Source organism: Acomys minous (assembly GCF_964271855.1).
Source record: "Acomys minous genome assembly, chromosome: 9".
Lineage (NCBI taxonomy): Eukaryota > Metazoa > Chordata > Mammalia > Rodentia > Muridae > Acomys > Acomys minous.
Genome location: NC_140490.1, coordinates 18,690,305 through 18,713,089, shown reverse-complemented (window position 1 = coordinate 18,713,089; position 22,785 = coordinate 18,690,305). Strand labels below are relative to the sequence as shown.

General features: G+C 45.2%; 1 protein-coding gene across 1 annotated transcript in view; it reads left to right on the top strand.

The window, feature by feature from the left end:
• LOC311605553 (store-operated calcium entry regulator STIMATE) overlaps nucleotides 1-22,785 on the top strand; it is a 58,302-nt gene that overhangs the window by 15,296 nt on the left and 20,221 nt on the right. The window lies entirely within an intron of this gene.

The window sequence follows — 22,785 nt, the reverse complement described above, 5'->3', positions numbered from 1 at the left end:
CAGTGTTAGTGTCTGTAAACAGTGTTGTCTGTAATCATGTGTGGCATCTGAGAGTGGGTTATTAACAGGACTACAGCTTGCCTTTTAGCTTGGGTATGCTCCCGCATTGGCTCTGTCTCATCATTTGCAATCAGCTTCCAAAGAGCATTACATTTGGGAGTCACACGGCACCAGTGTTTGAAAAGGAGTCTACGCACTGGTGACTTTTTACCCACTTGTATCTTGGTTGTGGCCCGGAGGAGCCCTCTCAAGTACTAAAGTCCTAGTGTATCCGCAGTGCAGAGCTTGGCTTTGTTCTCTGCTGTAAAAGAGATGCCTTAGTAGGTCTTTGTTCAACTAACAGTTGTTATTCTCCTAATTGTTTTAGTATGTGTTCATGTACACATGAGTGTGTGTGTGTGTGTGTGTACACGTGCGCACTCGTGTAAAGGCCAGAGCGTGACCTTGGGTATCTTCCTCAGTCACTCTCCACATCGTCTTTTGTGGTAAGGTATCTCACTCAACTCGGAGCTCATCTATTCAGATGGGCTGGCTGGCCAGCCAGTGAACTTCAGGGATCCACCTGTTTCTACTCCACAGAGCTGAGCTACAACCACACATAAAGGTGCCAGATCTTTACATTGAGTACTGAAAATCCAAACTCAAGTCCCCAAGCTTGCACAGCAGGCACTCTAATGATTGAGCAATTCCCCAGGCCCTTTTGATTTTTTAAAAAATATGTGGGGGAGAGGGGTTTGCCTGCTATGTATGTCTATGCGCCACCTGCGTGCCTGATTCCCACAGAGCTCAGAAAAAAAAGTATTTGATCCCCTGGAATTGGAGTTATGTTAGTTGTGAGCCATGATACAAGTGCTGGAAACCAAACCCTGGTACACTGGTCCTTTCCAAGACCAACAAGTGTCCTTAACTGCTAAGCCATCTCTCCAGCCATGCCCCTTAAGATTCTTGATAACAGGTAGCTGAGTTAGTTCTTGACGGTGTGTTTTAATTCTGCTTTCTTTGGCTCTGTTCCTACACTTGCCACATTGGGATCCTTTCTCATGGCATCAGGTGTGGTAGAGCTCAGCCAAGGCCCTTGCAGATAGCTTGGTTAGAGAACAAGGCCAAAGGTTACTGCTGACCAGGACGCTTGCCTGGTGGGAGAGCCCTATCTCTCCTTTGTCTCCTGGGACCTTGTGGATTGTGTGCAGCCTTTTTTCAATGGCAGGTTGTGTAAGCAGGCCTGTTTTAGAGGAGATATAGCAGAACCAGGATATGTTGGATCTCTAGAATTGGCTTAGCTCCATTCTAGACTTTTAGGAAGGTGGGAGCCAGAAGCCAAGGGAAGACATAATTAGGAATCAGCCTGAAAATCATCATCAGGCAAGTCCCTCTCCAGATCTCTAAATGTTGACGTGACTTCCCCCTCACTCCATGTAGCTGAAGTTTGCAGCCTTCTTTTTTCTCTTTTAAAATTTATCTTCCACTAAGCAGTCTACTCAGCCTTAGTTATTGGGGGCCACTCCACTTAGTGCCTCTCGTAATCATTGCCTACACAGAGGGCATTTCCCCAATGTCAGGGATCTACGCGTGACCAAATGAGCCCTCAGCTCAGCAGTCCTCATGACTGCAACCTGCTTTTCCTCTACCACCTCCCTCTGCTAAGGGCCTTTGGTTATGGCAAATTTCCTCCATGCTGGTAGTTATCACAGATCACTTCTGCTCTCCCCGTCCACCTGTTCTTCGTCAATGAAGAAAAAGTGGGAGTAGATAAGAAGCCGGAGGCACCCACAGCATCAGACCACTCTGGATAAGATTCCCACTGATGACCCAAGCAGGCTGCCTGCCTGTACAGCTCACTGGAGGCTGATCTCTCACATGTAGCACTCCTGGGCTGTGGTTATTGTGAGGTTAAGACTTCTTGGCTGCTCTCTGCTCTCCTGACCCTTGTCACTTGATTCCCAACTCTGCCTTTGTTTTGCTCAGACTTTGGTTGACTATACAATTTGTGTTGTTTGAAAATAGGTTACTTTGAGTGCTGACCTCACTGGGCTGAGGAGCTAAGGGAAAGGTCTTAAATGCAACTGTGTCCCTCCAATGTCAACTGATATTCTTTTAATCATTCTTCTAAGGCTACCTATTAATTTGTTTCCATGAGTAAGATTGTAAAGAATATCTTGTTCCTAGAGGTAAAGGGGTTGGGGGGGTGTTTTTTGGAGGAAGCATCTGGGTAAATATATAGTACCCTCACCAGGTCAAAGTATGTTCTTGTAGCATCCCTCATTTGCACAGCAAAGGGTGTTTCTCTGAAAACTGATCATTGCCATGTTATTAACAGTCTCACACATTCCTTTTTTTGTTTTTGTAGTGTTTATTTTTTGTTGTTTTGAGACAGGGTCTCTTGTAGTACAGTCTAGGATGACCTTGAACTTACAGTCTTAGCTCTAACCTGAGTGCTGGGTTTATGTACGTGCACCACCACACCCAGTGCTGCGGGATACCCAGGGCTTTGAGCATGCTACCTGAACATTCTGCCAGGGGTTCTCTGTCTTGAGCCTCCAAAAAGAAAAGGCATAGCAGGCTGGCTTTGAACTTGTAATCCTCCTGCCTTATCCTCTTGAGCATTTGCCTACCAGTGTGTGCCACAATAATCAACAGCTTTAAATTTTGTTGTTTTGTGGTGCTGCTATTGAATGGGGTCTTGTGCATCCACACAAACGCTCTGGCATTAAGTTATACCCCCAGCGCCACCTTTTATGTTAACATTGTTTTTCCCACCAGTACTTTCTAAAGGCGGTGTCTCCATGCCGCTCATCTGTTGAAACCATCATGTTGCCCTCTGAGACTCTGCAGAGCTAGTTCTCCAGACTCAGACACACCTCTGACTTCTGCATAGCTTCAAAACAAGCCAGTTTCTGTTGTCTTTTCTTTGGAAAAAGAAGTGCCGTGTTTCTGTGTGATGTTATTAGGATAGAAATACATTTGGGGAGGCTCTTGGGCAACTTGGGCAGGTGAATACTTGACATCAGTGTGGTTCAGCCGAGGTTGGTGGTGAGCCCTGACCTCTCCTAACCACCACACCTTGCTGCATAGTGGTAGTTGCCTAGTACTGTGTGGCTTTGTACCAGATAACCTTATCCTTCTGAGATTCTTATCTTCAAGTTGATAGTGCTGATTACCAGTCTTGACAGGCTCTTATGAGAGTTGTGCTGCATGAGGTACTTAACATAGTAGTGCTGAGTGAGTGTTAGCCCACTGCACCCCACTTTGGTGACTGTTTTCCCCAATACATGGTCCTGGGGAGTTAGGTTAGTTCCCATGCTACCATCACTCAGTAGAACTAGGAGACTATGTACCACTTAGCCCAAGTCTCCATGGACACATGGAGCTGGAGGGATTGAGTGGCTCACTTGAGCTTCCCAGCAGTCCCAGCCTCCGCTTTTCTCTCTCCACCACCTACTCTGACTGCTGTTTCTGCGCCCTCACTATAGCGCATGCGTTCCTATGTTTGTCCTAGTGTGTCCTTGTTGTATACTGTGGCTTGAGGAAGGCACTCTTCTCACTGTAAACCAACTTTCCTAACTGACATTGTGCCCTTGGCCACAGCAGCCCACAAGTAGAGCTTAAGAAGCCACCAGTGGGGAAGTCCCGGGAGCCTATAGTGATGATGGAGGGATGTTGCATGCTCTTGGGAAACACGAGCGTTGCCTTTGTCCTGCTCCCACTGGCAGAGCAAGTGTGCAGTTGCCCAAAAGCCTGAACTACTCAGGGTGATTGCAGCTGCTACTGTACATCTACTTCTACTATACATCATAAAACTTTGATTCATTCTTATAAAGGTACCCTCTCCACCATCAGGACTAAATGGCCTTCTGGAATTGTTTTGCCATTTAGATTTACCTTTTTTAAAAGACTGTGGCACTTGGGGGGCATGTGGAGGCCAGAGGACAACTTTGTGGAGTCAGTTCTCTCCTGCCTTTTCATAGGTTTGGGCGTGAATTCAGAACCAGGCTTGTACAGAAGTGCCTTTACCTGCTGAGCCATCTTGCTGGCCTTCAATTTACCTTCTTAGGGAGGCTTTCTCTTCGAAGCTCTTTTTGACTTTTGTAATCCAGATTATTACACACAGAGGCCTGAGTTTCACAAGCTTTCTTAGTACCTGGAGGCCAGAATCATTCTTGATACTGGTTCCTGGCCAGTAAAGGTTGGCAGTGTCCTGGTTCCAATGTCACCAGTTACCATCTGTAGGCTCTCCTTAACTCCTCTGAACATCAGTTTATTCTCTAAAACTGATGATTCCATCCACCTCCCAGGGTGAGTGAGGGATGACTGAGCTAGTATAACTGGAGGGCTTGCTGGGGGCCATCAGTCTCACTGATTTGACAATACCTTATCTGGTCAGGCTCCCTCAGGAATCCTCAAAGGAACTCAGCTGAATACACATTGAGTCTAGATAGCAGCTAAGTCTGTTTGTCCTTAAAGATGCAGTGAGGTGTTTCTGGGGACCATATTGGGATGAACCTCTCCTTACCCTCTATCCTCACCATCAGACTATTCTCCCAAATGGGCCAACTGTTCACAGGAACATGCTCTGCTCACCAGGGCTATGGAGGACAAAGACCCTCTGAATGAGCCTCCTTCACAATTGCCAAAAACTGTCATTGAACATATAGACCTGCAAATGTTAAGAGGAAAAACACAATCAACTTTATGAGTGGAGCACACTGCACTCTTTCCTCTTCATGAGATGCTGTAGAGTCGACCAGCTTGACATCGAGCCCTTTGTTCTGGTGTTCAGTCCCAAGATCCTCACATTTTCCTTCAAGGTTCACATAGTGAAAACATCACAAACCCCTTCTCTGTGCCTAGTGTAGCTTCTGTTTTCTACCATGTTTGGACTCTCTGAACAGCCAGAATCATACCAAAGCCTTGGTTACAGGGATGGAAGTTTGTGACTTGCAGGTCATCAACTGTGTGGCAGGGCCAGTGGCAGTCTCCTCCTCTGCCTCAGGAAGTGCTGCCTAGAAAGGTACAGATCAGCTTTATGGTGGTTTTGAATAGGGGATACATGGTTACCTCTGAGAACACAGACCGCAGCATCATGCATTTTTCTAAGTTTGATAAGTATAAGGTTGTTTGAAGGTTAGTCCTTTAGTAGGAAGAGGACCTTTAATAATCAGAGGTGTCTCGTTCAACACAACCGGGTTGATTGTTGGCCGGCTAATATTTAAAAGCAGTAAAAATGGGAAATCTTTTAATTAAAAAAAAGTTGAAATGGACAGGAGAGACGCTTGGTGGTTAAAAGCACTTGCTGCTCTTGCAGAAGACTCAGGTTCAGTCTCATCACCCACAGGGTACAGCTTATAACTGCCTGTTAACTCTAATTCCAGGGAATCCAGTGTCCTCTTCAGGCCTCTGCAGGTACATGGTGCATCTCACAAAGCACACATACATTCACATAGAAAATGAACTTTTAAAAAGTAGAAGCATACAACAGACATTTTATTTTATCTCGCGTCTGTTAGTGTAGCATAAGAATGGCGTTCTGCCCAGGCGTGGTGGCGCACGCCTTTAACCCCAGCACTTGGGAGGCAGAGGCAGGCGGATCTCTGTGAGTTCGAGGCCAGCCTGGTCTACAAAGTGAGTCCAGGACAGGCAAAGCTACACAAAGAAACCCTGTCTCAAAAAAACAAAAACAAAGAAAGAAAGAAAGAAAAGAAGAAGAATAGAGCTCTGGCCTGGCAGGTGGGGCATAGGGAACTTGTGCCTACAATGGTAAAACTGTTGCAGTAACCTAGGTCCCCTTTGGTGAGACTCCACACCAGCTCAAGGAACCTGTTCCCATATTCAGTGAGTTCTACCTGTTGGATACCTTTCTCTGAAACAGATGTTTTAGATTAGTTGGGTTTGAGGATGGCTATTAATTACCTAATGTAATTACCTAAACTGTAATTTATACTTTTAAAAGGAAGACTCTTACGACCAAAGGGCTCATCTTTTTCTTTGTGTGTGTGTGTGTGTGTGTGTGTGTGTGTGTGTGTGTGTGTGTGCGCGCACGCACGCATGTGTATATGTTATGTATGTGGTGTTATAGGTGTATGCACATGTGCATTTTCGTGTGCAGCATGTGGGTTTATGTGTGCAGAGAGGCCAGAGATCAACGTAAAGTGCTTTCTTCAACTGTTCTGCACCTTATTTTTAAGACAGGGTCTCTTACTGAACTTGGAGCTCCCCACTCAGGCTGATGGTGAGTTCCAGGGATCTTTTGTCTTTGCCTCCCCAACGCTGATTACAGAAACTACTGTGCCCAGCCTGTTGTTTCTAATGGGTGCTGGGCCTTTAAATCCGAGCTGGCCCTCGTGCTTATGTGACAGGCACTTTACTGACTGAGCCACCTTACCAGCCCCTGTAGCGTTTTCTTACTTACCACCAAAGTAATGTGTTTACTGCAGAGAGCCAGAACACGATGAAAGTAAGATGTTAACCATCATGCCATGCTTCAAGGCTAACCATGCCCACTATTTTATTGTGTGTACCTCCAAATTTGTGCATATTGGGTTGTATTTTAGGGACAGGGAGTGGGATCTGGTTTGCTTAAAAAATAAAAACCAAGACCCCTACACTGTAGCCCATCATGGCCTGGAACTCACACTGGCCTCAAACTTGTGGCTGATCCTCAGCCTAAATCTAAGTGCTGGAATAGGACCACAAATCCACGCGTCACCACATTTGCCTTATACCCTTATTTCTTTTGTAAAGTAAAAATAAGTGTGCCTTATATATATATTTACTGTTTTAGTGACTTGCTTTTCACCATTACTTAGGGAATCTTTCTGTTTCACAGTAGATGGACCTACTTCCTTTTTGGTTTTAGCTGTGCTGAGGATAGGCAAGCACATTATTACTGAGCTGTACCCCAGCCTAGTCTTCCTAAGGAGCTTTATTGAGTTATATTTTATATTCCACCAAAAACACCCATTTCAAGTTTATGGTCTCCACTTTTTTAATAATCATACTCCATTGCACGATAATGAATCGTGTTAGTCAGGGTTCTTTAGATAAACAGAACTTACAGAATGAATACATGGAGTAAACTTAGTAGAATGGCTTCCAGGCTGTGGCCCAGCTAGCCCAACAATGGCTGTCCACCAGTGGAAGGGCCAGGAATCCAGTAGTTGTTCCGTCCATAAAGCTGGGTGTCTCAGCTGGTCTTCAGTGTACATCTCTAATGCCAGTGAAGGAATGGACTTGCCATTGAGAGTGAGAGCAAGCTTCCTTCTTCATGTTCTTTATATAGTCTGCCCACAGAAGGTGTGGCCCAGATTAAGCTGGATCTTCTCACCTCAAAAGACCCAGTTCAGTAGTAGGTCTCCCCATTTCAAATAATTTAATTAAGAAAAACCAGATCCCTCACAGGTGTACCCAGCCGTATGGGTTTTAGTTCATTCCAGATGTAGTCAAGTAGACAACCAAAAATAGCCATCCTAAGTCCACGCCTTGTCAACTTGACACATAATCATATCCCTTATGACGTGATTAATTTCCAAATGAAAACAATAACTAGGTCATAAGTACACCTAACATGTTATAACTATCCCACGTTCAATTGCAGACACATTGTATATTTAACCAGGTCATAATTATGCCTAACATGATACTATTGTCCCTCATACAACCACAAACACATTATAAATTTAGAATAGGTGGCAATGTCCCTTGAGGGACATTCTTTGAGCATCTCAACTTAAATATGGCAACCACTGATATTCTCTTAGTTAATGACAGTACGTGATAGAGAAATCGAGGAAACAAAACACAAATATCTGCAGAAACACATTCTTAACACAACATGACAGAAACACTTATGCCAGTTATAACCCTTGGTTCTGCAGCCGGTTATATGGCCTTAGCTGGTATTTATAACTACTTTCCTCTGCTACCCATTCTGTATTTCCTCTGCCTTCTGAAAGACCCTTCATTCTTGACAGTTCTCTGCCCTTTGTCATCCTGACTGGATTAGGCTGTTGTAGTTTACCATTCACTTTAATCACGGGACATGGAAGCACAGAGAGACGCCCTAAAGGATCTCCTGCATTCCAGACATAATTTTTCTGATAAGATTATGGAGTGGCAATCCAATTTTCTCCTGATAATCTGGACCAGTCACCCCTCCTAACACTCTTACTCTTTTCTTAGCCTGTTGGCTTAAGGCCATCAGAAGCCCAAAGTGTCCAGGGGCAAGTCTGAGCTTCCAGTTCAATGGGATGTTTGTTGTCGCTCCTGGCAGAAACATGTCCTGCTCTGAAACCAAAACTAGGCCAGCAGAACTTAAAGTGATGGGAACAGGAAGCAAACATTTTCTTGGTGGGTCACTAGGGGTGATAGTGGAACAATTCCCTTTTTCGTCCTTGATTCCTGGACCTGTGGATTCTCTGGGGGAAACAAAAACAAAACATTCCATATATTGGATACTAAATCAAAGTATATACCACCTTCTGGAGAACCCTGCCCAAACCCTGTAGGCTGCTGCCACCTGATTGGTACTGTAAGTGTGTCTTCAAAAGGTCATTCCATCTTTCTATCAGGCCAGCTGCTTCAGGATAGTGGGGGACATGGTGAGACCAACGGACTCCATGACCATGAGCCCACTGCTGCACTTCTCTGCCAGTGAAATGAGTTCCTTAGTCAGAAACAATGCTGTGCGGTGGTGGAAAAGGCATTCTGTAATCCCTGCATGGCAGTTCTGCAAAAGCATTAAGTTCAGGGAAGGCAAACCCATCAGCAGAATAAAAAGCTACTCCTGAAAGGGCAAGGCATTGTCCTTTCCACAGAGGAAGTGATCTAGTGTCACATCTTTGCCTTCAGGTCACTGGCTAGCCATCCTGGGGAATGGTGCCATATCTGGAGCTCAGTGTTGGTGTCTTTTGTTGGCAGATCTGGCACTAAGCAGCAGCTGTAGCCGGGTCAGCCTTGGTGATTGGCAGTCCATGCATAACCCCCATCTCTGCCAACACAGCCACTTTGTTCTTGAGTCACTGGACAGTGACAGGGATGGCTGGCTAAAGGACAGACTGTCCACAGAACGGGTCATCCTATCTATTTGATTACTGAACTCCTCCTCAGTTGAAGTCACCGTTTGATGAGCATCTGCATGTGGCACAAGTATCTTCACATCCTTTGCCCATTTGGCGAGATCTATCCACATACTTCTTCCACACATGTCTTTCTCATCAGTTTTCCAATCATGCTTTTTTCTGTCCCTGACCATTCAGCAAATCCATTGGCTACAGCCCATGAATCTGTGAACAATAGCCTATCTGGCCATTTCTTCTTCCAAACAAAATGCATGGCCATGTGAACTGCCCAAAGTTCTGCCTACTATGAAAAATTTCTCTTCACTAATGTTTTTCCAGATTGTCCCAGCAAGGGGTTGTGATGCTGATGCTAATGCTGCTGTCCACTTCTGGATGGTGCCTGCATAATGTGCAGAACCATCAGTTAACCATATCCTAATCTTCTCTTCCTCAGTCAGCCGAGCACAGGGAACACACCGTGCGGCTGTAGATGGGTGCTTGGCAGCAGATAACAGTGGAACAGGACTAGAAACCACAGGCATTTGGGCAACTTCTTCATGTAACTTGCTTGTGCCTTTAGGACCTGCTTGGGCCAGATCACGTATATACCACTTCCGTTTGATAATAGATTGCTGCTGTGCGTGTCCTACTTTATGACTGTGGGTTAGGTATATGATGAGCAGCTCGGGTCACATGGGAACTTGGGGGCCCATTGTCAAATGTTCAGTTTCCATTAAGGCCCAATAGTAGGCCAGGCACTCTCTCTCATAAGGAGAATAGTTGTCTGCAGACAATGGTAGAACCTCACTCTAAAATCCTAAAGGTTTCTTCTGTGATTCACCTATTGGGGTCTGCCAAAGGCCCCAGCAACATCCCTGTCTACCTCTGACACCTCAAGTACCATCAGGTCTGCTGGATCGTATGGTCCAAGTGGTAGAGCATCCTGGACCTGGTGAAGAGCCTTCTTCTGTCCCAGGCCCCACATAGAGTTAGCAGCTTTCCAAGTAACTTAGCATATGAGTAATACACCTAAGTGAGGAATGTGCTGTCTCCAGAATCCAAATAGGCCTGCTAAGCATTGTGCTTCTCTCTTGGTGATGGTTGGGGCCAGGTGGAATAACTTATCCTTCACCTTAGAAGGAAGATCTCTGTCTGCCCTACACCACTGCACTCCTAAGAACTTCACTGTGTAGAAAGCCCTTGAATTTTGGTTGGATTTATTTCCCATCCTCTGATGCACATATATGCTACCAATGAGTCCAAAGTGGTTGCTACCTCCTGCTCACTTGGTCCAGTCAGCATAATGCCATCAATGTAGTGAGTCCATGTGATATTTTGTGGAAGAGACAAAGGATTAAGATCTCTTTGAACCAAGTTATGATAGGACTGGAGAGTTAATATACCCTTGAGGTCAAACTGGAGAGGTATACTGCTGGTCTTAGCAATTGAAAGCAAATTGCTTCTGGTGGTTTTTATGGACAGGTACTGAGAAAAGGCATTTGCTAGATCAATAACTGCATACCATGTACCAGGAGATGAGTTAATTTGCTCAAGTAGAGACAGCACATGTGGTACAGCAACTGCAATTATAGTCAGTACTTGACTGAGTTTTCAGTAGTCAACTGTCATTCTCCATGATCCACCTGTCTTCTGTACTGGCCAGATAGAGTTAAAGGGCGATGTGGGAATCACCACCCTTGCATCTCTCAAGTCCTTGATAGTGGCCTAATTTCTGCAATTCCTCCAGGTATGCAATGCTTTTTTTGATTCACATTGTTTTCCCTGGCAGAGACAACTCCAAAGGCTTCTATTTAGCCTTTCCAACCATACTAGCCCTCACTCCACAGGTCAAGGAAGCAATGTAAGAATGCTGCCAACTTCTAAGTATATCTATCCCAGTTGTATATAATGGGTCTGGGGAAATAACTGCAGGATAAGTTCAGGGACCTAGAGGACCTACTGTGAGTCAGACTTCAGCCAAAACTCCATTAATCACCTGACTTTCATAAACCTCTACTTTAACTAGAGGGCCACAGTGTTTATTGGGGTCTTTTGGCATCAGCATCATTTTTGAACAAGTATCCAATAGATACCAGAAAGTTTCCTTTTCCCCACTGTACTATTACCCTTGTACAAGGCCTTAGGTCTCTGAGGAAGGTCAATAAAAGTCTTAGGTACTGTATCAAGGTCCTTCCTCAGGGAACCCTGGCTATCTCCCATCATTCAAACTGGCTTAACTGTGGAAATTGGCTCATGGTCCAAGATTACTGTTTGCCATGGTCCAGTGTAGCCTTCCTTTGATTTGTTTGAGAATTTTTCCATTTAAACAGATGAAACAAAAAATTGCAGTAGGCTTCTTATCTATTTCATGCCTGGAAACACCATATTGATTACCCAGTAAAAGGTCCATGCAAGTCTTGCCACCGTAAAATTCAGCTTGCCTGTTCTGCCTACCACTTGTCAGGCCACCGTGGGCATTGCTTTTCTATGTTGCCCATTACAATACCTGTGGTCACTTTGCCTTTGGAAGTCCACCTGGTCCCTGCTACTTCAGGGCTCAGCTAAACCTGTAGCATTTAATTCATCTAATGGAACAGTAGCATTTCCAGCCCTAATATCTGGCACAGGAAAAAGGATGACAACAGAGCTCTTCAAATGTGTTAGTGCCGCTCTCGTTATTTTGTATATTACACAGTTAGTGACGAGCATGTCTCCTGGGCCATTCCAGGGTGGAGAATTAGGTTTTACACAGCATATCTGCTCTAGAATTGCAGCTTCCTGGGCTTTAAAATCCCTTCATCAACACTAAGCCAATGGATATCAGATATCTCCAATTCCTTTTTTAGTAGGCCATCTTTTGTCAAATACTTCAGCCAACCAGTCAAACTTTTGACAACTTTTGTTTTTGTTTTTGTTTCCCCCCCCCATGCAGATTTCCATATTAAACCTAGAATCTCCATTCATAGGGCCCGTATCAGTTAACTCAGCCTGATCCAGTTTTGTATTCCTTCCACCATTATCTCACACCCTTAAAATCCATGCCCATGCACACTCCCCAGACTTCTGCTTGAATGAATTAGCAGACTCATTAAGCTCTGCAGTAGCATGGCACACCTCCTTGTGGACCACACCTTCTACCTCTCCTCTGGGGGTCTGTTTAGCCTTATGTCTGGTTATAGATCCAGAGGTCACTATTGCTGGACCCTGAGGGACTGATGTATTATCATCCTGGCCTTGACTTCAGAGAAAGTCGCTGCTGATTTAGGAGAGAATAAAGGATTAATTTTTTTCTTTCAAAGGCAGAAAAGGCAATATTTCAGGGTTGGGGATGGGAGCACATCTTCTGCTGAGGGTGGAGAGACTACTTCCTTGGGTGAGATAAACCCCGGGCAGTCTGAGGATTTAAAGTTCTCAGCTGTAATGGGGCCCTCCCTCACATCCCCATCCCTAATTACAGGATCCTATTCTCTGCCAATTAATGCCCTTAGTTTAACTGACAACAACTCTCTAAGGATGAGGCTTTATTTTTTGCTGTAGTTCAGCCAACCTTGTAATGACGGCTTTGGTTTTATTTCAACTTGAGCTTTGTGGCCACTGGGAAGACAGCTCTCTTCCAGAGCACACTCAGAACACTTCAGACTACCGATGTGCATCTGGAGCCTGTCAGTTTCATCGCTGAGCTTATTGTTGTTCTTCACCATATTCGGAGATACTAAAAGTTGGTTAATTTAATCATGGAACTCATTCTCTTCCATTGTCAATTTATCCAGAGATACTAGGGACAGCTGACCAGCATCATCATTTTCTTTTATTTTCCACAAGTTGCCAAAACTTACATACAGACTCACCGAATCCATTGCCTTTCACAAGAGGTGAATCAGGATAATCAAATGCATTTGACTCCTCAGGTGTGCACAATAATTCTCACCATGGGTTTTCAGCACTCTGCGTGCTCCCAGGAGAGGCTTCGGTACATGGAGAGGGTTCAGTAGCTGTAGGTGTTGGCAAATTGGGAAGCCTGTTCCAGATACTTACAAAATTTATCCTTATTCTTCTGTTGCTCTGGAACCATTCCTGGTACCAAACTCTGTATTATTAGTTGGGTATCTCTAGAGGAACTTCTAAGGTGTGGGGATTTATTAGAATAGTTTATAGGCTGTGGGTCACCTAGTCCACTAACCACAAGGTCTAAAAGTCCAATAGTTGCTCAGTCCCTGCGGCTGGATGTCTCAGCTGGTCTTGAGTATACACCAGAATCTGAGGAAGTAGACTCTAATGCCAGGGAAGGAATAGATGTTCTAGCGAACCAAGAGCAAGCAGGCGAAGAGCAAAAGCTTCCTTCTCCCATGTCCTTTATATAGGCTGCCAGCAGGAAATGTGGCCCAGATTAAAGATCTGGATTAAAGGTGGACTTTCCCACTTTGAAGATATGGGTTAGAAATGGGTCCGCCAACTCAAATGATTTAATTAAGAAAAAAAAATCCCTCCTAGGTATATGCCCAGCCATTTGGGTATAAGTTAATTCCAGAAGCAGTCAAGTTGACAACCAAGAACAGCCATTACAAGTCTACCCCTTGTTGGGCTGGAGAGGTGGCTCAGCCTTTAAAGGCTAAGCTCACAACCAAAAATGTAAGTCCACCCCTTGTCAGTTTGACACACAATCACATCTCCTTATGTCATGGTTTATTTCCAAATGAAAGCAATAACCAGTATTTCCAGAGTACCTCCTAACTTTTCATGAGATCTGGGTGTTGATAACTAACACGCGCGCGCACACACACACACACACACACACACGCCCTTCACTATGAGATAAAATGAAATTTCTGGATTTTTTTTTTTTTGGTCCAGGACATGAAGGATAGCAGGGCAGAGGTGACACTGAGCAGAAGATGCATCGTGTCTTCATGAGTCTCCCTAAGCGCACTGGTTAACTGGGAGAGAATCTTTCCAGGGCAGCGTGTTCCTACTTAGAGTTTTGTCAGTGTTCAGGGCAGAGTTACATAGCACTCCAGCCCCCTTAGGACGTACTCACAAGTCTCCAGCTCCTGGTTCTTAGGTCAGACTGCATCCTGAAGACCTCATGGCTCTATCTCCCTTTCCAGGTCCCAAAACAGCATTGGAGGCACATGTAGCATTTCTGGTACAAGAAACTTCCAGTCACTGAGGCCACCCTGTAACCAGAGAGGTACCTCCTTTGGCCTGAGTTTTTCTGTGTACCAGGATCACAAACCCTCTTCTCCACTGTTATTATTTATTTTTTCACCAGCAATATCTGTTTTGCAATTTTTACCACATCTATTAATCTTTGTTAAATTTGATGAAAAGGAATAGTTTGCATTTTCAAAATCAGCATCAAGACTTGTTGTGTATTTATCAGCTGTTTTTTTCTTTCTATTAAACAGAATCCCTTGTGAGGTGCTGTGCAGATAATGCCGGGATTCGCTCCTACTTGGATCATTAGCGTTAGCAGTAGGCACTGCTGTCCCCCTCCCAGGGGAAGCTGTGGCTTCCAGGACTGTGTTCAGAAAAGTAAGCATTTTTACTAGTGTAGCTTTTCTGAGAGGTCATCGTTTATCTCTTAGCCCTTGGCTGAACATGTGTACAAGAGGTCTAAATCTGGCTACCTTAGAATCTTATCTGATTAAGAAAAAGTTAAGTCAGCCGGGCCTGGTGGCGCACGCCTTTAATCCCAGCTCAGCATTTGGGAGGCAGAGGCAGGTGGATCGCTGTGAGTTCGAGGCCAGCCTGGTCTACAAAGTGAATCCAGGGCAGCCAAGGCTAACACAGCGAGACCCTGTTTCAAAAAACCAAAATAAAAACAAAAACAAGAAATATTTAAGTCACTTCTCGTTAAAAACCTAGTCCTTTGGTTTTGGCTTCTAAGGCCAGACACCATAATCAAGACCTGCGGGCCAGTTCCTTCTGCCTTGCCCTGGGGGGTAATTGTCCTCTGGCATTCTTGCTGGCTGCTCCTTTATTTAAGACCAAAGCAATTTTAGTCTCTGAAGCTAAACTGAAAGAACCTGTCATGAAAATTCATGGAACTTACTGAAATCAAAATAAGTACTCACGCAGTCCTCAAGAGATGGAGCCTAAGTGAGAATCTAAGTAAATTCCTTTGTTCGGTAAATGTTATTCAGCTACCTGATGTGAGCCAGGCTCTGTCTAAGTGCCAGTGGTGAATAGGGGTGACGTGAACAGGAGCTTTGGACCCTACAGGGCTGACAAGCCAGGGCTGTTGTCTCAAGCCAGTAGTCCCAACTAATGAGGCTGAAAAAGGAAGATCATAATTTCAGCGCCTGCTCAGGCTACAAAGCAAGTCCTAGGCCAGCTTGAAGCTTAGGCTCTGTCTCAGCCAAAATATAAATACAACAGGGCTGTGGATGTAGGTTAGTGGTGGGGCACTTGCCTAGCACGCACATGGCCTGGGTTCAGTCTCCAGTACCAAAGGAGATAAGAAAGAAAAAGCATGAGAATTTCTGAGCGCAATGGATAGCATAAAGCAGGAGGCTGGTGCATGGCGTGGTGCGCACCTGCAGATGGACTGTTCTGGAGAGGCTTCCAAGGAGGTGACCTGAGAACCAGGGCAGGCTAAGACGAAGCCAGCCACTTGTTCATCTGGAGGAAGATGGAATGTGGGTGTTTGGTGCAGAGACAAGGCCTGTGCAGCTGGAGGGCGTGGGAGTTGGGTCAGAGAGTGAGCAAGATCCTGCCGTGAGGGACCATGGCTAGAGAAGGAACTTGCCCTTTACTCCAAATACTAGGGAAAGGCATGGCAGGGTTTTGTATTTGTGTGTTTATAATTATTAGGGGATTATTTACTAATGTGAAATGTGCACATCTTAAGTGTGAAGTTCGATGAATTTCCGTGTCTCGGGTATTTTAAGTGAAAAGGAGACGGCATAATTCTAGAGAGGCCAGCGCCAGCTGAATGGATGAGTGGGTGAATAATTGGACAGATAAGTAGATGGACGAGTGGGTGGATGGGTGGCTCATGAACAAGAAATTGTATGCCTTGTTACATAAAGCAGGGTTATGGCTCTGAGCAGGGTGTTGGTTTAATTTTTGGGAAAGTGATCAAAGGTGGCATCTGATACTTTTCTTTGCCATCTCTGCCCCAGAAGAGGGCCAAGAGAAATGAGTTTAACTCAGATCGCTGTGCCCGTTGACTTTAGCTTGGGCCCTCAAGTCCCCCATAGATGACTGCAGACTGTGGTGAGCAGACGTGGCCTAGATTTTCTGCCCTGACAACAGGCCCAGCCCATTCACCCAGCTCTCTGCTGAGGATGAGTCATGTGCTGGACACATAGGCATGCGATGCTTGTTCCTGTGGTGTGGTTCTCAGGGGTCACTACAAGGTCCCTCTTGGGAGGTAGCTTGTGGGTTACTGTCCTTTAGTATCCAAAATGCAGGTGTGTGTGTGTGTGTGTGTGTGTGTGTGATGTAAGCCATCATGGTCACTGTCTGTTATGACAGGAGGTGTCAATAGTTGATTGGCCTGCTTTCCAGTGTAGTCATGAGAGAAAGTGGGCTGTCTAGAGATTAGAGAGCTGCCTCTCAGCCTATTACAATTACCATCTAGACTTTTGGGGGGCTCACTTAGGACAGAACCACCTGAAACATAGAGTTGAAAGAGATTTAAAAAGATATTTCATAAAAATGCTACCAAAAAAAAACATTGGGGCCGGCCATAGTGTGCATACTTGTAATGCCAGCACTTGGGAGGCTGAGATGGGAAGGGAAGTTCAAGGCCAGCCGGGGATCCTCAGCAAGACATATCTCTGAAAAGAAAACAGCATGCCTTGGATTTTATATATTTCCTGTATATGTACGTTTTCTAAAAGGTGTATTTTAATTCAAAGGTGAGGACGGTTGGAGGAGATGGGAGTGGCTTTAGCCAAGTCAAGCCCTGTACATTGTTGTGAGTACTCAGGCACCAGCTGGTGGAGGAGCAGGGAAGCCTGCCAGCACAGGAAAGCAAATCAGGAAGGCCTCGACCAGTTAGACAGTGGATGTGAGGAAAGGGGTGTGTCCAGAACTGCTGAGTCCTCCACACGGAAGCCTGGAAGGAGAACAGCTTCCAAAGGGTTGAGAAAGAATAAGCCAAAGAAGCATTGAGGCCATTGAAAGGGTAGAAAGAAGGAGCACAGTGGGGGAGCTTAAACCCCTGAGCCTGCAGGAAAGGAAGAAAGAAGTTGTCTGGCCTGGAGAGGTCAGGTTATAGCCAAGATCATACACTTCTGAGGCCAGTGTCGGCTGCAGCTCAGCAAGTGACTAGAAAAATGAACCCAGAGAAGAGAGGAAGACAGAGTGAGAGGCAGAGTGAACTTTGCTTTTCTGGGCTCACGTTCTATGCCAGTCCTGTGTTCTCTTCTTTAATCTTGATAAGCTGGTAATTCTTTTTTTAATCTTAATTTATGTTCATTGGTGTGAGGGTGTCAGATCTTGGAGTTACAGACAGTTGTTAGCTGCTATGTGGGTGCTGGGAATGGAACCTGGGTCCTTTGGAAGAGGAGGCAATGTTCTTAACCACTGAGCCATCTCTCCAGCCCAAGCTGGTAATTCTTAAATTCTCTCTTCCTCACCTTCCTTCCTCCCTCCCTCCCTCCTTCCCTCCCTCCCTCCCTTTCTTTGTGTGTATGTGTGTGTGTGTGTGTGTGTGTGTGTGTGTGTGTGTGTCTGTGTGTGTACACACTAATTTGCAAGTTAGAGGCATAGACAGGATTCAAAACTACCTCTGTCTCTGAAGCCCAGATAGTTGACTGTTCTTTCACTGTCATTAGGGCATGTGTACATAAAGGCCAAGAGCCTGCTTAGGGCCTCTCCATGGCCTTGAGGCACTTTGGAGTCCTTAAAAAAAAATGAAAGAACCTGTGTGAGAGACAGAGATTCACTTGGTGCTGCTGGCCTCCAGTGCCAGGAGTCTCCAGCCTGCAGGCTTTTCCTCTTCCCTTTGCCCTGGAAGGGCTCTCAAACTCCCTGAGCCTTGCCCCAGGGGGTGTTGTGGGTGGCACCTTGCTTAGCCTCTTTGCTCTATCAATTCTCTTCCTTCTTCGGGAGCTATTAACAGGGAGCTAGGTCACTTGTGCTGGAGCTCTGCCTGAGTTCCGTGAACCTTGTTTTGAGTGGCAGCTCCTGGCTTCTTAACCTGCAGAGACTTCTGTCTTCCCAGGCTTCCCTGTCCTTGGATTGCAACATTCAAATGAAAAGCAAGATACCTTGGGGCAAGTTTGAATTCCCACAGAATTCCCACTCTATCTCTTGTCCACAGATAGCTAACTCTGTTAGCTCAAGGCTTAAAAAGCAGCTAGAAACTTTCTCCTCAGCCTCCTGTGGCAGCATATGAGTGTGCTGTCCTTTGGCCCAGGGTGCCTAATATGTCTCCCTGCTCCCACATCGCCCTCTACAGGCTGCTCTTAGCATAGCAGGCTGAGTGAACTTCACTTTAGCAACCGTCCATCACTACAGGCAGAAAGGTGAAGCATTAGCCAGTCTTCCTTGTGAAACCGTCTGACTCCCTCAGATTACCTGGAGCCCTTCACAGACCCAGACCCTTTGCCCTGCTGCACAGCGCTTCTTCACACCACTGATGGTCTCTGCGTCTTCGCCACCCTCCCATGTAAAGAAGGCAAGGATTTTACCTGTTGCATTTCCTTCTGCTTGGGGCACGTTACATAAAAGTTCATGTTAGCCAGGCGCAGTGGTGCGCACCTTTAATCCCAGGACACAAGAGGCAGAGGCAGGTCTGGTCTACAGAGAAGCCAGCCTGGTCTACAGAATTACTTTCAGGACAGCCAGGGCTACACAAAGAAACCCTGTCTCAAAAAAAAAAGTTCATATGTTATGTATATATTTATATATGTATTAATAATATAATTTGAAAATGTTTCCATATTAGGTTATAAATTTTTATGCAGTGTTTAGGGTTAAAATATGTATGTATCCTATTATGTATACTTATCCCTCTTAATATTTATTGACAGTTTACTTCCAGGGTTTTGTTATGATAGTATAACAGTGACATCCCTATACATTTTAATATACCGGCATTAATACCTGTTGAATACATACTTTGCACCTTAAGGAACATAATGTAAAAGTACGTGGGTTGTTAATTCTTTGGTAATGTTACCTCGTGCTTCTGGGGTCTGTTTTCTCTCCAGCTTTTTAGACAGGAGACTTTGGGCCTTTTGAGAAGTCTGAATGACAGAACGGTGATTGCTCCGATGCCCCGGGCCTTGTCCTCCAGTTGCTATCTCTCTACATAAGTGAGTGTGCCTTGGCTACCGTAACACAGCACACAGACCAGGTGGCTTAGATGATAGACATTTATTTTCTCTCAGTTCTGGGAGGTCAGGTCCAAGATGAAAGGCTTAGTCAGCAGGTTTCATTCCTTTTGAGGCCTCTCTCTGGGACTTGCAGATGGCTACTTCTTTTTTTTTTTTTTAATTAAATAATTTTTATTGAAAATAAATTCTTCTCTCATATGATACATCCTGTCCAGTTTCCTCTCTCTCCACTTCTCCCAGTTACCCCTCCGCCTTCCATCTCCCCCAGATCCACTCCCTTTCTGTTTCCTTTTCAGAAAAGAACAGGCCCACAAGAGACAACAGCCAAACAGGACAAAACAAGATACAACACAAAAGCCCTCCTACCAAGGCTGGACAAGGCAACCCAATAGAAGGAAAAGAGTCTTAAGAGTAGGAAAGAGTCAGAGATACAACCATTCCCACTGTTTGGAGTCCCACAAAAACACCGAGCGATCAGCCATGCATAACATACACCCACGCAGGCCCCGTGCTGGCTGCTTCAGTCTCTGAACCCATGTGAGCCCTGCTTAGTAGATTCAGTGGGCTGTGCTCTCCTGGTGCCCTCCATCCCCTTTCACTCCTACAATCTTTTCACCCTCTCTCCTATGGAGTTCCTCAATATCCATGGGGAAAGGCCCAATGGAGACCTCCAGTTAATCTCCCCATGCCAGAGGAAGCCTCTCTGATGATGACTGGACCAGGCACCAATCTACTCTCATAGCAGAATAGCATTAGAAATCATTTGATTGATTTGTTGTTGTTGTTCTATCCTAGGTCTCTGGGCTTCCAGTCTCCAGTTCCTGGCCATCCGGGGAGTGTAGGGCATGGGCTTCCTCTCATGGCCTGGGCCTCAAGTCAGACTAGACATTGTTTGGCCATTCCCACAACTTCTACAACACCATTGCCCAAGCACATCTTGCAGGCCAAGGACTTTGTGTCTGAGTTGTTGGCCGGGTTTCTTTTTCTATATGATGCAGAGTACTATCCCATTCCAAAGGGACGAGGATGTAGGGATGAAGGCTCTATGCGCGCACCAGCTCCACCTCTCTGCATTCAGTGAGCTGTGTGGATGTTGTCCTCAGAAATGGGGCCCCACTGCTAGTTTTCAGATAGTGACCTTCTGCCCTAGCATCAGCCTGGCTGTCCTAGGATCAACCTGCGTTCTTTAGGAATCTCCATGAAACACCCTCAGCTGGAAACTCAACAGAATGCCACCCAGTCCCATCACTGGGGGCCTTGCCTGGCTACAAAAGATGACCAGTTCAGCTCCATATCCTCCCTGACTAGGAGCCCTCACTAGGGTCACCTCATAGACCCCAGGAAGTTCCTACTGCACTAGGTTTGTGCGCACATGCACGCACACACACGCACACACACACACAACACCCCTCCAGTTACAGCCCTCTCTCCTTCCACCCCACCCACCCCCGTTCCTACCACCTGATCCCTCTTGCTCCCATCCCCACTTGCCCCTAGTCCACTCACAAAATCTGTTCTGTTTCCCCTTGCCCCCCTAGAGCCCTCCTCCTTACCTAGCCTCTCTGGGTGTGTGGGTTGTAGCTTATCACTTACTTAACAGCTAATGCCCACTTAAGGGAATACAAACTGTAGTTATTTTTCTGGATCTGACTTACCTTACTCAGGATGATTTTTTTTTTCTAGTTTCATCTGTTTGCTTGCATATTTCATGATGTCATTTTTTAAAAACAACTGAGTAATGTTTAATTGTGTAAACGTTCCACATTATCTTTATCCATTCTTCTGTTGAGGGACATCTAGGTTGTTTCCAGTTTCTGACTATTATGAATAAAGTTGCAGTGAACATGGTTGCAGTGCCCTTGTGGTAGTGGAGCTCCTTAGGGTGGATGGCCAAGAGTGGAATAGCCAGGTCTGGGACGTGAGGTATACCAGTTCCCATTTTCCTGAGGAGCTGACCGATAGCTACTTCTTTTTTGGTTTTTTTGGGTTTTGTTTCTGTTGGTTTGTTTACTTGAGACAGGGGTTCTCTGTATAGCCCTGCCTATCATGGAATTCACTTTGTAAACCAGGCTGGCCTCGAACTCGAAGATCCACCTGCCTCTACCTCCCAAATACTGGGATTAAAGGCATGTGCCACTACCTCCCAGCTTGGATGGCTAGTTCTTACTGTTTCCTCACATGGTCTTTTCTTGGTACATCTTTGTCCTGGGTTCCTGTCTTAAAAACATCAATCATACTGGGTTAGGACCCATCCACAGGATCTCATTTTACCTTAGTTACTTCTTCAAAATACTTAGTTACTTCTCCAAATACAGTCACTAGGAATTCATCCCATAAAACCACAATTGTTTCCCTTTATCCATACATCACATTAATATATCAGTATAACAATAGATTTATTATAATTACTTATGCTTTGTGTAGTTATACTGTATTTTAGTTATATCATTTTATGTATGTAATATATCATATAGCATATAATTATAATCTATTTAACATTTATAGTGTATAATCTCTTCCCATAAGCCATTTGAAGGAAAATTATAGCCCCTCTGATACCTAAGTGTTTACCTTATAGGAATCAGAATGTTTTCCTTTTTGAATATTTGAAGTCCTTAATGATAGTGAAGATAGAGCCAGATGGTGGTGGTTACACCTTTAACCTCAGCACTCAGGAGGCAAAGGGAGGCAGATCTCTGAGTTTGAGGACAGCTAGGGCTACACAGAGACTCTGTCTTGAAAAACCGCAACAATAATAATTATTATTATTAGGGTGTTTGGTGCGATGGCGCATGCCTATAATCCCAGTACTCAGGGAGGCAAAGGCAGGCGGATCTCTGTGAGCTCAAGGCCAGCCTGGTTTACAAACTGAGTTCAGGATAACAAAAGAGAAATCCTGTCTCAAAACAACAACAACAACAACAATAATAATGGGGAGGGCAGAATCGATAAGCATAAAATGGCTTCTGGCCCCAGCTGGAAGTCTCTAGATGATTCTCATGTGAGCCTTGATCCCCCAGTGAGACTTGGCCTGCTTCTAGGAAAAAACCTGCTTTCAAGAGCCATTCAGGCCAGCAGAGTCTCTTGGCTTTAGCTTGAGATTCTTTGGCTTTGTTGGGGTTTTGGATCTGCACTGTGTCAAGAACACAACAGACTTCCTTCCACCAGCTTTCCAGTCTCTGTATCAACATGACTGGAACCGCCAGGCTTGTAATTTCAGTCTTTGCACAACAGCCTCGCCCTGCCAAGTGTGGACTGGCTTAGTTATTCAGAGAGCAGTTTGTTGACTTGTGTTCTGTTTTCTCTCTCACCTCCTGCTGCTGCTGCTGCAGTCTCTTTGGCAACTTGGGATTTCTCCAGACGCTGGTTCTCTCCTGCTACCGGTTCTGATTAGGGATCTTTCATGGCTTGAGTCAGTCTGTTTCTTTCTTAGCACTTTG